The sequence below is a fragment of the Chelonoidis abingdonii genome, chromosome 14 (genome assembly GCF_003597395.2).
Source record: "Chelonoidis abingdonii isolate Lonesome George chromosome 14, CheloAbing_2.0, whole genome shotgun sequence".
NCBI classification, from domain to species: Eukaryota; Metazoa; Chordata; order Testudines; family Testudinidae; genus Chelonoidis; species Chelonoidis abingdonii.
In genome coordinates this window covers 40009593-40023286 of record NC_133782.1, presented here as the reverse complement: position 1 = coordinate 40023286, position 13694 = coordinate 40009593, and the positions used below count along the sequence as shown (strand labels likewise).

Below are 13694 nucleotides of genomic sequence, written 5' to 3'. Positions count from 1 at the left end.
AGGAAATATGTACTTTACAAATAAAACCCAGTTATGTAAATCTATGTGTAACTCTGTACAGTCACATTGGGTGGAATCCTGGTAGTTAAAAATTAGAGAAGGAGGTCAGGTGGCTACTACCACCACTGTGTTTTTGACCCCAGGAGCCTTTATAGCTATTCTGAGGGGGGAAATGGGCCCTTTTCCCACAGAAATGGTCTGTAAAGGACTGCTGCAGGCAGCAAGCAGCCAGATACTCTGATCTATATTATTTGACTATTAAACAAGTTAATCAAAATCACTAAAAAAATGTCAGGGGTTTCTATTGGAACTTAACTTGACTGTTTCTAGTTGTACAAAATGGAAGTGTAATCAGGGTACAGTTATATAAAAAATAATAAAAGCAATGCAAGGGATATTAAGCAAAAAAAGAGTGTGTGTGTGTGTGTGTGTGTGTGTGTGTATGTAATTATGTAAGGTTGTAAGGACCTAAACCAACACTCATGGTTTATAAATCCTGTTTGTAGGTTCAAAATAATTTTTTTTTAATACCGCCCCCCCCATAATGCTAAAATTCCATTTCAATCTCTCATTTAAAGTTGCAACACTGACAGATCCTTGTGCTACACATGGGCAAATAGTGTAATGTGGCTTTGGTATTTAGCTTTAACCCTTTGGGTACTTCCATGTTTTTTATAAAGTATTTTTTAAAATAAGAACCAAAGAATGTGTTCCTGGCTGAGGCAGCCAGAACTGGAAGAATAGGAAAAAATTCTGGATTGTTTTTTTTGGAGTAATAAATAGTAGCTAAAAACTGCCGAAGAAAAACAAAAAGTTAAAGGACAGTGTGCTTCTGAAGAAAAGGCAAGGATAAAATGTGTAAGGAAGTAATGTTAAAAACATGGGTGGCTTTGGGTGAGCAAACTGTCGCTTTGGTGGGGGTACATGAGAACTAGCCCAGGAGAGGAAGTTACACCTTGTGTAAAAGTTGATGTGGCTAATATAATGTTCTATAGTTGAACTGTGGAGGGGGTGTGCATTTTCCCAAAATATGTGCAGTGTATATTGTAGAAGAAGTAAAAAAAAAATGCAAACAAAACATGTAATGTAATTAAAATCCTATTAGGGCTCCAAAAGGAGCCACAATAGGTGGTATTTTCTTTCTCGAATGGCTGCGTGTTTTAAAAGCAAGAGTTAAAAGTCAAAAATAATCAGAACTCTGGGAAAACTGAATTGTGTCCCTATTAAAAAAAAATCTCTGAGCTGCTAATAGCTTTGGATCTAAAAGCAAGCCCAAAAGCTTCTGTGGGAATGCAAATGACCTAACTGATAGGGGAAGAAAAGAACTGCCCATAAATGGCAACACAAAAAAACCCAAACCTACAAATAATAAATAAACCGGGTCTGTTGTACCTCAGTTTTTTCTTTGTACACAACCTCATGAATTTCATAAATGAACAATGGAATAATTCACCCTTTCCCTTTAAGGATAAAAACCTAGCCTGCCTAGAAAACAAAACAAGGAAAGTATAAAAGTCATTCTTTAGTTTTCCTGCAGTCAGTAAAAGAATTTGTAAAAAAGAAAGGAGTATTTTTAAGCAATAATCTTTCCCCACCAAGGGGCTGGGAAATGTTTATTTTGTTTTTCAGATACTGTGGGCAAGCTAGCGCCAGTGGAAGAACAACCCAGAACACTATGGGTCTACTACCGCAATGAAGATTGTGTTGTGTGTTTTGTGTTTGTCTTGTCATTATGGTATTTTGGTGGATATTGTAAATTCTTCAGGCACGACACCCCCTTTTAGACATATTGTGCTGCCCCTTTTGGGAGCAAGGGAAAATGTATCTTAATTAAACCTCTTCCACTCCCTACTCCACCTCCCTCCAAATTGTCTGTGACACACCCATCCCCATAGTGGTCTACCCCCTTCCAGAGACCTGTGGTTCTTAATCCATCTGGTTTACGAATGACTATTCCTCTGTCCTCCACTGACTGATATCTCAATACTACATTTGCTAACTGTTTTTAGTTTACCAAAGTAGGTAAAAGAACACTGCTATGGGTAATTTCAAACTCGTTTGAATTGAATGGATGGGAATTAAGCAAAAACATCGGAAAATGGCGAGCCCTCACAAACTACCTCTGGGAAGGCTGGAACTCATTGTAGGAAGCTGACTCAGTGGCTCGAATCCAATGCTTGGAATGTGCCCTGGAGCTACTGAATGGGGGAAATTATTACAGGGTTTTGCGCTTATCTCAACAGGCCATTTATTAGGAAATGTAATTCTAACCCTCAAGAATATTACAAAATCCCTTCTAAATAAATTAGTAAAGAATGTAAAAATTGTTTTGTGGGGAGAAGCATCTAACCAAGTTCAACAAACGCTCACCAATCATCTTGAATACCTCTTGAAGGATGCCTGCCAGGGGTTATGGCCATCTGTGTTGGAGGGGACCAGTGTGGTAAATCAATTAAAGGTGTATGGGTCCTTTAGAGTCACCTAGCAAACAATTTTGGGGGACTGTACACTAAGCCAGTGTACCCTTACTGTCAGGGGAGTGGTTGAAGAAGAATGGACCTCAGCCACCCTTTTACAGCTGGGGTTCGGGGATGGGTGCCAAATAGTAATAACAAATAATGACACACAGTTTCCAATGGGATCTGAGGTACACTATCCACAAATGGGTCTTGCGTGGGTGGAACAGGGAAATACTTGAAAGCATTGGCCACAGGAACCACCACCCCTACAATGTTCAGCACTGGTGCCCCCTCAGCACTGGGTGGAAGAGGGAAATAAAATTTGCTGGGAGGGATCGACTGTGCTGAATGATCCAGTTCTGGAGGGTGGAGCAGGTGGGATTTGAACCAGGAAACTTTTCCTTACAGCTGGGAAACTCCACTTGCCAGATCCATATACAAGCTATGCATCAGCTTAATGTAACTAGACACCCAACAATACCTACTAAGTGGACTATGGTGGTACCAGAACCCACCTGAATGAACTGGGACCATGTGATACAGCTACCCCAGAAGCTCCAGGTTGAGCATCGCCGAATGCTGATTTTGGAAGCCAAAGCCCTTTGAGGAATGAGTGCCTCCCAACTGGCTACTAAACTGCCTGGTAATTGTGCTTGGACTGATGTTGCCTGTGCCCTTCAAACAGGCCTAATGGACACTCATTCACTTCTTGGTTGTATTCCTCATGTTGTAGAAATGTTATTCCTATTAATGGTAATATTAATCATACTCATGGGGTAGCATACTCGAGCGGCGAACAGCAGAGGCTAACAGAGGGAGTTTGCCTGGGATCTGTCCGAGAGGAGGTACGCTAAGTGCTGCATTAGGGGGGCTGTGTTGGTGAGTATCTGAGTGACTGTTGCAGGGGAAAGTTTGTCAGTTTGACTGTGGGTTTGATCGTTTGATTGTTTGTTTGAAAAGTGTGAACTGGGAGAGCTTTGTTCCAGGTGGGCCTTGAATGGGCCTGACTGTTATAAAAAGGCAGTCAGCAGTGAACCAGCTGAGTGGCGAACAGCAGAGGCTAACAGAGGGAGTTTGCCTGGGAGTTCGCCTGGGGAGAGCCCACTGAGCCTTTCATCCCGTGGGCTTCTGTGAGTTGCTGCAACGCTGAGGAAGCTCTTAGAAGGAAGAAATAATGGAAGGTGAGCATTCAGCTGTTGTAACCTGAACAGGTTGTGCCATGTTTGTCTTTCTTCCACAGGATAGAAACGACTTTGTCTGTACAAAGTGCAAGCTGGTCTCCATATTGGAAGAGAAGTTTTGAGGTCTGGAGCAACAAGTATCGACCCTGCATTGCATAAGAGAAAATGAAGATTTCCTGGACAGACATCAGGATACGCTTCTACGGGCACAACGTTCTGAAGAATCGGAGCAGGCTGTGCAGAGGGGAGAGAGGGACTGTGAAGAAATTTGGCAGCATGTGACCTCCAGAAGAAGAAAGAGAAGTGTCCATGTACCAGCAATGCAGACACAAGCAAGCAAGAGTTTTCATGTTCTCTCCACAGATACTAATGCGGAGAGTGGAGTAGATGATACATCTGAGAGAAGGGAGCAGAAGGAGACTCTATCGATTGGAAGGCATGAGATGCACTGTCATAGGGATGGGGGTTCCACAACCACCACTCCCAAGAGGAGGAGGAGGGTGGTGGTGGTTGGAGACTCCCTCCTCAGGGGGACTGAGTCATCTATCTGTCACCCTGACCGAGAAAACAGAGAGGTTTGCTGCTTGCCAGGTGCTAGGATTCACGATGTGACAGAGAGACTGCCGAGACTCATCAAGCCCTCGGATTGCTACCCGTTCCTGCTTCTCCACATGGGCACCAATGATACTACCAAGAATGACCTTGAGCGGATCACTGCACACTATGTGGCTCTGGGAAGAAGGATAAAGGAATTTGAGGCGCAAGTGGTGTTCTCGTCCATCCTCCCTGTGCAGGGAAAAGGCCTGGGTAGAAATTGTCGAATTGTGGAAGTCAACAAATGGCTACGCAGGAGGTGTCGGAGAAAAGGCTTTGGATTCTTCGACCATGGGATGGTGTTCCAAGAAGGAGGACTGCTAGGCAGAGACGGGCTCCACCTAACGAAGAGAGGGAAAAGCATCTTTGCAAGCAGGCTGGCTAACCTAATGAGGAGGGCTTTAAACTAGGTTCACCGGCGGAAGAAGACCAAAGCCCTGAAGTAAGTGGGGAAATGGAATACCATGAGGAAGCACGAGCAGGAGAGTGCAAGAGGGCAGGACTCCTGTCTCAGACTGAGAAAGGGGGACAATCAGCGAGTTATCTTAAGTGCCTATACACAAATGCAGGAAGCCTGGGAAACAAGCAGGGAGAACTGGAAGTCCTGGCACAGTCAAGGAACTATGATGTGATTGGAATAACAGAGACTTGGTTGGATAACTCACATGACTGGAGTACTGTCATGGATGGATATAAAGTGTTCAAGAAGAACAGGCAGGGCAGAAAAGGTGGAGGAGTTGCATTGTATTGTAGAGAGCAGTATGACTGCTTAGGGCTCGGTATGAAACGGCAGAAAAACCTGAGAGTCTGTGGATTAAGTTTAGAAGTGTGAGCAACAAGGGTGATGTCGTGGTGGGAGTCTGCTATAGACCACCAGACCGGGGGATGAGGTGGATGAGGCTTTCTTCGGCAACTAGCAGAAGTTACTAGATCACAGGCCCTGGTTCTCATGGGAGACTTTAATCACCCTGATATCTGCTGGGAGAGCAATACAATGGTGCACAGACAATCCAGGAAGCTTTTGAAAAGTGTAGGGACAATGTCCTGGTGCAAGTGTGGAGGAACCAGCTAGCGGCAGAGCTCTTCTTGACCTGCTGCTCACAAACAGAGACGAGTTAGTAGGGGAAGCAAAAGTGGATGGGAACCTGGGAGGCAGTGATCGTGAGATGGTCGAGTTCAGGATCCTGACACAAGGAAGAAATGAGAGTAGCAGAATACAGACCTGGACTTCAGAAAAGCAGACTTTGACTCCCTCAGGAAACAGATGGGTAGGATCCCCTGGGAAAATAACATGAGGGCAAAGGAGTCCAGGAGAGCTGGCTCTATTTTAAAGAATCCTTATTGAGGTTGCAGGAACAACCATCTAATGTGTAGAAAGAAATAGTAAATATGGCAGGCAACCAGCTTGGCTTAACAGTGAAATCCTTGCTGATCTTAAACGCAAAAAGAAGCTTACAAGAAGTGGAAGACTGGACAAATGACCAGGGAGGAGTATAAAAATATTGCTCAGGCATGCAGGAGTGAAATTAGGAAGGCCAAATCACACTTGGAGTTGCAGCTAGAAGAGATGTTAAGGATAACAAGAAGGTTTCTTAAGGTATGTTAGCAGCAAGAAGAAAGTCAAGGAAGTGTGGATCCCTTACTGAATGAGGGAGGCAACCTAGTGACAGAGGATGTGGAAAAGCTAATGTACTCAATGCCTTTTTTGCCTCAGTCTTTACAAACAAGGTCAGCTCCAGACTGCTGCACTGGGCAGCACACTATGGGGATAAGGTGATCAGCCCTTCATAGAAAGAAGTGGTTCCAGACTATTTAGAAAACGGACAAACACAAGTCCATGGGGCAGCATGCGCTGCATCAGAGGGTGCTAAAGAAGTTGGCGGATGTGACTGCAGAACCATTGGCCATTATCTCTGAAAATTCATGGCGATCGGGGAGGTCTCAGATGACTGGAAAAAGGCTAATGTAGTGCTCATCTTTAAAAAAGGGAAAAAGGAGGATCTGGGGAACTACAGGCCAGTTAGCCTCACCTCAGTCCCTGGAAAAATCATGGAGCAGGTCCTCAAGGAATCAATTATGAAGCACTTCGAGGAGAGGAAAGTGATCAGGAACAGTCAGCATGGATTCACCAAGGGCATGTCATGCCTGACTAACCTAATTGCCTTCTATGAGGAGATAAGTGGCTCTGTGGATGAGGGGAAAGCAGTGGATGTGCTATTCCTTGACTTTAGCAAAGCTTTTGATATGGTCTCCCCAGTATTCTTGCCAGCAAGTTAAAGAAGTATGGGCTGGATGAATAGACTATAAGGTGGATAGAAAGGTGGCTAGATCATCAGGCTCAATAGGTAGTGATCAATGTCTTCATGTGTAGTTGGCAGCTGGTATCAAGCAGAGTGCCCCAAGAGTTGGTCCTGGGGCTGGATTTGTTCAATATCTTCATTAATGATCTGGAGGATGGCGTGGACTGCAGCCTCAGCAAGTTTGCTTATGACACTAAACTGGGAGGAGTGATAGATGTGCTGGAGGTAAGGATAGGATATGGAGGGACCTAGACAAATTAGAGAGTGGGCCAATAGAAATCTGATGAGGTTCAACAGGAAAAGTGCAGAGTCCTGCATTAGGATGGAAGAATCCCATTCACTCGTACAGACTAGGGACCGAATGGCTAGGCAGCAGTTCTGCAGAAAAGGACCTAGGGGTTACAGTGGATGAGAAGCTGGATATAAATCACAGCTGTGCCCTTGTTGCTAAGAAGGCTAATGGCATTTTGGCTGTATAAGTAGGGGCATTGCCAGCAGATCGAGGGACGTGATCATTCCTTTCTAGTTGACATTGGTGAGACCTCATCTGGTGTGTTGTGTCTAGTTTTGGGCCCCACACTACAAGAAGGATGTGGGAAAATTGGAAGAGGCCAGCAGAGTCAACGAAAATGATTAGGGGGCTGGAGCACATGACTTGTGAGAGAGGCTGATGGAACTGGATTGTTTAGTCTGCAGAAGAGAGAATGAGGGGGATTTGATAGCTGCTTTCAAGTACCTGAAAGGGGATTTCAAAGAGGATGGATCTAGACTGTTCTCAGTGGTACCTGATGTCAGAACACGGAGTAATGGTATCAAGTTGCAGTGGGGGAGGTTTAGGGTTGGACATTAGGAAAAGCTTTTTCACAGAAGGATGGTGAAACACTGGAATGGGTTACCGAAGGAGGTGGTGGAATCTCCTTCCTTAGAGGTTTATAAGGTCAGACTTGACAAAGCCCTGGCTAGGATGATTTAGTTGGTGTTGGTCCTGCTTTGAGCAAGGGGTTGGACTAGATGACCTCCTGAGGTCCCTTCCAACTCTGATATTCTATGATTCTATGATTTAAAATTATGTGTTGCCTTAGCCTCTCCCGGGAAGCTATATTTGTAAATTCACTGGCTTATCCCTTTTTATGACCTACCTTCCCTCTCTCCTTGTAGCATGATCAGGGGACCATGGTATCAGGCTAGCTGGAGCCAGGGCCTCCAGCCCAAATTCCCTGCCGTTCAGTATGCAAGAAGGAGAGGGGCCTGGAGCCTTCTTTGAAGACAAGTGGGGGAGTGTTGGGATATGTGTGGGTTAAGTAGAGACCTGAGAAGCTGCTAATGTGCTGACATGACATTAGGGGACAAAGGCATAAGAAGGCTGTAGTTCTTTGTTTAATAAATAAGTTCCCCTCCCTGCTTCTTGCCCCCTGAGGGTCCTCCTGGGACTTCTGCCCCATCTACCCCTCCCTGTCCCCTGACCACCTCCAGATGGCCCCACCCATGACTGCCTCCTGCCGCCCCCCCCCTTCCTGACTGCTCCCCTGGGACCCCTGCCCCCATTCAACCCTCATTCCGCACCCTCTGACCTCCCTGACCTCTATCCACACGCCCAACCCAAACTCCCCTGCCCTCTATCCAACCCCCCCTGCTCCATGCTCCCTTACCGCGCTGGTGAAGCACTGGTGGCTGGCGGCGCTACAGCCGCACCACCCAGAGCACCAGGACAGGCAGCTGCACTGCTCATCTGGAGCCAGCCATGCTGCCGCGCAGCACAGAGCAGCAGGTCAGGCCATGGCTCTGCAGCTGCGCTGCCTGGCAAGCGCTAGCAGCCCCACTGCCCAGAGCATTGTGCAGGTGGCACAGTGAGATGAGGCAGCAGGGGTGGGGGAACAGCAGGGGAGGAGCTGGGGGCTAGCCTCCTGGGCCAGGAGCTCAGGGGCCGGGCAGGAGGGTCCCACGGGCCGGATATGGCCCGTGGGCCATAGTTCGCTCACCTCTGATCTAGAGAATACCTTTTGGGTAAAGCAGTGTTATCTCCTCCTCCCTTCCTTTCCCAGCTACATAAACAAGCCCTGGCTTATGGCCCCTTCCTACCTCCCCTAAAAACTGCTGACCAGGGAGATTTGTGGCAAATAAATATATTTTCAAGGTAAAATGCCTGGGTTTTGGGGGTGTTGGAATGGATGTAGGCGTGTACAAGAATGTGCTGTAACTAAATCGGGGCTTACTGGACAATTGGGTCCAGGGGAACAAGTATCGCAATAAAGAAGCCTGTACTCATACCTGCCTCTGGGTCAACCTGCTCCTTCTTCTAACAAACAACAGAGAGACAAAGGGAAGTTTTTTCCCCCAATTTTAAAAAGTTCTAGCCTTCTCATTGGCTCTTTTTGTCAGGTGCCCACTCCCTTCCTTTTACCTGTGGGCTTGTTAATGCTTCACAGGTAAAGTAAGAAGAGAACAGTGTTTTGGGCTGGATCATAGAAAACTCCTTGGGAACTGCCACCTGGTGTGCTGAGATTACCCCAAAGCCCATCTTCCCTGCCAGCTGGGGGGTTCAGTGCCTTACCTGGTTTGAGCCAGACCTGCTAGCCTGCTACAATCCCAGACCCAAGTCTGAACCACGTCCCCCCAAAAGCTTCAGCCTTAACTGAAAACAGCTCACAGAAGTGGTCCTGTCTAACAACCAGCTCCCAATGGAGTCTAAACCCAAATAAACCTGTTTTACCCTGTATGCAGCTTATACAGGGTGCATCTCTTGGGTTTAATTAATAAGTAAAAAGTGATTTTATTAAATACAGAAAGTGGGAATGAAGTGGTTCCAGGTGCTAACAGACAGAACAAAGTGAATTATCAAACAAAAGAAAATAAGACATGCAAGTCTAACCCTATATAGGAACCAAGACTATGAGGGTTAGAAGGTGTGACGTTATTGACATAATCTGAGATCATATAGAACATGGTTCAACCAAAGTCCTGTAGTGGCACTGAATCTTGTATAAAGGGGGTCAAATGAGGTGTCTAAGACAAGGTTATGGATTGCTGGTTATAATTATGGTGTCTATATGTGTGTATCATTTTTGTAGTTGAAGTTATGAATATTGGCTCTATACTGTCTGCACTTCAAACTTATGCTATGCTTCTGGGTAACATCCCAGATAAGTTGGTGTCAGTTCTGCCTAGCCTGCTTGATGGCCCATTAAGGACCATCAGCTACACAACTGACCCATGGAGAGAAGGCAAATATGCCTTGTAACTCAGCAAAGTATGCAGGAACTTGCCCATGTGACTCCAGACTCCATTTTGCTGTGATTTTCCACAGTAAGAACAAAGAAGTGTTCTTACACCTGGAAAAGTCTATAAAAGGCCTGATGCCTCATCTCCATATTGTCTTCAATCCTGCTTCTTACCTCTGGAGGGACTTTGCTACAAACTGAAGCTCTGAACAAAGGACTGAATGACCCATCCCAGTGGGGGGATGTACTCCAGAGACTTGATTTAAACTTGCAGTTTATTTCATCACTGGTACAAGCCTGAACCAAGAACTTTGCCATTACTGCATGTAATTAATCTATTTAAACCAATTCTAGCTCTCATCTATATCTTTTTCCTTTTATGAATAAATCTTTAGATTTTAGATTCAAAAGGATTGGCACAGCGTGATTTGTGGGTAAGATCTGATCTGTATATTGACCTGGGTCTGAGGCTTGGTTCTTTGGGATTGAGAGAACCTTTTTTCTTTTACTGGGTGTTGGTTTTCATAACCATTCATCCTCATGATAAGTGTCACTGGGATGATACTGGGAACTGGAGTGTCAATGGGAATTGCTTGTGTGACTTGTGGTTAGCCAGTGGGGTGAGACCAAAGTCCTCTTTTGTTTGGCTGGTTGTGTTTACCTTAGAGGTGGAAAAACCCAGCCTTGGGCTGTGACTGCCCTGTTTCTAAGCAATTTATCCTGAACTGGCACTCTCAGTTGGGTCCCACCAGAACCAGCATTGTTACAGAAGGGCCCTCATGAGGTCATCTAGTCCAACCCCTGCTCAAAGCAGGACCAATCGCCAGACAGATTTTATAAATATCTCCTGTCTGTGTGTTCCATTCTGTGCATCCAAAAAGAGTGGAGCTGTAGCCCACGAAACGCTTATGCTGAAATAAATTTGTTAGTCTCTAAGGTGCCACAAGTACTCCTGTTCTTTTTGTGGATACAAACTAACATGGCTGCTACTCTGAAACCTGTCATTATGCAAGGCACTGCATTTAGCCGTATGGAGTGGAAATCTATCAACTTCATGAAAAAACTCGTACAGATACAGACAGACATCATCTCCTTTCCAAATGCATACAGATGGACATCATACCAAAAGGACTAAAGTAAAAAATCCATTACAATCTACATATCACACAGACTATGCTGACAGATTGTGCCACACACTCTCAAAGAAACTGTGAAACACCTGATCAACATCCAATACAGCAAACGGGAAGATTAAGACTGAACTCTCAAAACTAGATACTCTCATGAAAAACCAACCTTCTACACAAACTTCCTCATGGATAGACTTTACAAAAACTAGACAAGCCATTTACAACACACACTTTGCTTCTATACAAAAGAAAAGGACACTAAACTGTTCTAAACTGCTACATGCACAAGGAGCCACAACAGTAGCTCCCTTAACCCACCCCAATAATCTTTCCAGCTGTTCTCTTAGCCCAGCAGAAGAATCTGTCCTATCTCGGGGGCTTCTCCTTTTGTCCTTCCAGACCCACAAACGTGATATAGTTCTGCGGTGACCTAGAATCCTACTTTCGCCGTCTCTGACTTGAATACTTCCAACACACCTCTGAACAACATATTAACGCACAGAATCCTTCCTACCAATGCTATAATAAAAAGGATTCTGCATGGACTCCTCCTGAGGGTCGAAACAACAGACTGGACTTCTACATAGATTTGCTTCCGTCAACGTGCACGGCTGAAATTGTGGAAAAGCAGCATCACTGGCCCCATGACCTAGCTGTGCTGAACACAATGCCATCAACAGTCCTCAAGAACAACTCTGACATCATAATCAAAAAGGCTGACAAAGAAGGTGCTGTTGTCATCATGAATAGGTCGGAATATGAACAAGAGGCTGCTAGGCAGCTCTCTAACTCCACATTCTACAGGTCATTACCCGTCTGATCCCAGTGATGATTACCAAAAGAAACTACACCATCTGCTCAAAAACTCCCTGACAAAGCACAGGAACAGATCTGTACAGACACATGCCTAGAACCCCGACCAGGTGTATTCTATTTGCTACCCAAGATCCATAAACCTGGAAATCCTGGATGCCCCATCATCTCAAGCATTGGCACCTTCACAGCAGGATTATCTGGCTATGTGGACTCTCTTCTCAGGACCTATGCTACCAGCACTCCCAGCTATCTTCGAGACATCACTGACTTCTTGAGGAAATGACAACCCATCGGTGATCTTCCCAGAAAACACCATCCTGGCCACTATGGATGTGGAAGCCCTCTACACCAACATTCCACACAAAGATGGACTACAGAATGGTGTCCCTAGCCTCTGTTCACCAGAGGATGGAGATGGATGGCAGGAGAGAGATCACTTGATCATTGCCTGTCAGCTTTCACTCCCTCTGGGGCACCTGGCATTGGCCACTGTTTGGTAGACAGATACTGGTAAGATGGACCTTTGGTCTGACCCAGTACGGCCGTTCTTATGTATGTGAAAGTAAAATGAATTATATTGTAAAAATAAGAATGGATAAAGAAATCTTGTATGTACCTTTAAGCAGAAAATAAGAAATGTTGAAATGCAGGTGTCAGGAAAAGAAACATTAGCATAAACAAGGGTGCTAAATGGCGAAATATAACAGAAAGATCGATAATAGTTAGTAAGGAAATAAGATATGCATGGCTAGCTCAGGTAAACTTATCAGATTCTGCTTCCTTTGTTATCTTGCTAAGTGTTCCCCCCCTTTTATCTGTATAAATAAGATAGCTTTTGTCTTGTATGGTGCTCTCCATTATACTGGGTGTATTAGCAGAGCACTGTGCTAATAAAACAGAGTAGTCTGACAAACAGTGAGTCCTGAGTCTAACTTTGACCAGTTACAAAGCCATCAGGAATAGTATCCCCCGACAATATAACGGCTAACTGGTGCTGAACTTTGTGATTTTGTCCTCACCCACAAATATTTCACATTTGGAGACAATATATACCTTCAAGTCAGTGGCACTGCTATGGGTACTCGCATGGCCCCACAGTGTGCCAACATCTTTATGGCTGACTTAGAACAAAGCTTCCTTAAGCTCTCGTTCCCTAATGCTCCCTACTCTACTTGCGCTACATTGATGACATCTCATCATCTGGACTCATGGAAAAGAAGCCCTTGAGGAATTCCACCATGATTTTAACAATTTCCATCCCACCATCAACCTCAGCTAGACCAATCCACACAAGCTGATCCATTTCCTAGACACTACTGTGCTAATAAGCGATGGTCACATAAACACCACCCTATACCGGAAACACCACTGACCGCTATACTTACCTACATGCCTCCAGCTTCCATCCAGGACACACCACACGATCCATTGTCTACAGCCAAGCTCTAAGATACAACCGTATTTGCTCCAATCCCTCAGACAGAGATAAACACCTACAAGATCTCTATCAAGCATTCTTAAAACTACAATACCCACCTGCTGAAGTGAAAAAACAGATTGACAGAGCCAGAAGAGTACCCAGAAGCCACCTACTACAGGACAGGCCAACAAAGAGAAATAACAGAACGCCACTAGCCATCACCTACAGCCCCCAACTAAAACCTCTCCAGCAGCTCATCAAAGATCTACAACCTATCCTTAAAGATGATCCCTCACTCTCACAGATCTTGGGAGACAGGCCAGTCCTCGCTTATAGACAGCCTCCCAAACTGAAGCAAATACTCACCAGCAACCGCACACCATACAACATAAACACTAACCCAGGAACCTATCCTTGCAACAAAGCCCGATGCCAGCTCTGTCCACATATCTATTCAAGTGACACCATCATAGGACCTAATCACATCAGCCACATGCATCAGGGCTCGTTCACCTGCACATCTACCAACGTGATATATGCCATCATGTGCCAGCAATGCCCTCTGCCATGTACATT

General features: G+C 45.2%; 1 protein-coding gene across 1 annotated transcript in view; it reads left to right on the top strand.

Moving 5' to 3' along the window:
• LOC116816447 (olfactory receptor 10A7-like) overlaps positions 1–13694 on the top strand; it is a 126974-nt gene that overhangs the window by 8149 nt on the left and 105131 nt on the right.